Source organism: Lactuca serriola, chromosome 3 (assembly GCF_051521515.1).
Source record: "Lactuca serriola cultivar US96UC23 chromosome 3, Lser_US96UC23_V15, whole genome shotgun sequence".
Classification (NCBI taxonomy): domain Eukaryota; kingdom Viridiplantae; phylum Streptophyta; class Magnoliopsida; order Asterales; family Asteraceae; genus Lactuca; species Lactuca serriola.
In genome coordinates, this window is record NC_136410.1 from 118277327 (window position 1) to 118279280 (window position 1954).

Sequence of the window (1954 nt, forward strand, 5' to 3'; positions counted from 1 at the left end):
GTTTAAATTTTCACGTCGTTACACTATGTATCATCCTTTTCTCCATGATTACAAGTAGGGGTGTTCAAAAATATCCGCATCCGAAATATCTGATCCGAAAATCCGAAAATCCGATCCAAAATTTCGGATATCTGGTGTTTCGGATTCAGATACGGATAGTGAATTTATAAAGTTTCGGATATTTCGGATATCCGATATCCGAAAAAAATAATTTTTCTTTATTTTTTAATATTTTAAAATGAGAAATTAGAAACATTAACATGCTTAATGGACTAATGTTCCCCACCATTTTCAACTTTTTCGTGGCCATTCTTTCCAAACTTTTATTGCAAACCTTTCCTTTTACAATCGTTATATATTTGTTTGTTATAATCCAGGTTCGTTGGTTTATAATAAAAAACTATTTAGTAAATGCTACATATATTTATTTGTTGCTATCAATATCCATCTATGTCGCAAGATTTAACATAGTTGCTATTATTAATTTTAAGAGTTGCGGTGATTTTACGGATCGGATGTCCGGATGCGGTTTAAAACTAATAAAATTCGGATATCCGGTTTAATATCCGAATCCGTATCCGAAATTTCGGATATCCGAAATTTCGGATACGGATTCGGATATCAAAAATCAACTATCCGAATTTTCGGATATCCGGTTTTGAACACCCCTAATTACAAGAACTTGAAAATTTCTAGAGAGAGAAAGTGATTTTCAATAGGTTTTCTAGAGAGAGAAAGTGAAAATCAAAGAGATCTATAGAGAGAGAAAGTGAATATGAACCAAATTCTAGTGAGAGAAAGTGGTACAAACAAGTATTCTAGAGAGAGAAAATCGAATTATGGATCAAATCAAGGAAAAATTTGATTTCTAGAACACAAAACACTCTCAAAACACGAAGATCAATAAGAACATGAAGAATCACCAAATCAAAATAGCCATCAAGGATCAATTCTTGATCAAATCAAGAACACCCGCTCTGATACCAATTGTAGTGGTGTTGATTATGATAGCATGTGCGGAATAAGAAAAGATCTAGTGAATCATCATGTAAAATCAAGAACACAAGGAGTAAATAAATTTGTGTAAGCTCATATTAGATCTAGAAAGAATATACAAATGGGTTTGTATAAAGTTTCTCTCTCTAGTCTAACACTCCAAAATGGATCCTTACATAAAATGAGTGCCACTCACTTCCTTATAAGGAAACGCAACCCATCACACATACATGTGGGTAAAGCCTCATCCAAGCATGACTTTGCACCCTAACAAAAAGGGAATGGAGACAGTCTGATTAGAGAAGAAGATGGAGGAGTACTACGAAGGTTGTTAGAGAAGAAGAATAAGAAAGACAGAGATGGAGAGGGATAAAGGTGTCTAAAACACTGATACCTACCCCAAACGTCAACTATGTTGAACACCACACACCATTGTCACCTCCCAAGCTATAACTTTGATCAACCACTATCTATTTTCCTTTTTTATTTTCCTACTTGTTTGATCATCTAGCTTCCCAAACGATATCAGGGATTTGTTCACACGAGTTTAGGGATAAGAAAACAGAGTTAAGGGTTCCATGGAAGTGGTAGGACAATGTGCTTAAGAGTTTATGTTCGGCCACAATCTTCTAATAATCCTATTTTCTCTCTTTTTTATTTGACATGTTTGTAGATCTAGGGTATGCTTTCGAGAAATAAACACATATATGCAAATCGCTTCTAAATGTAGTGTTGGATTCAGGTTTGAATTTAGGGTTTAATTACAGCCCTTTTGTTAGAGGTGAATGGTACTGTTTGTCGGAGGCGATAGGTGGTTAGAGGTGGCTGGTGGCAGGAGGTGTCTGGTGGCCGGAGGTGGCTAGTGGCCAGAGGTGACTATTGGTAGGAGGTGGTCGACGGCATGAGATGGCTGGAACCAATTTAAGGAAAATTTTCAGTTTCTAAAAATTATAATTAA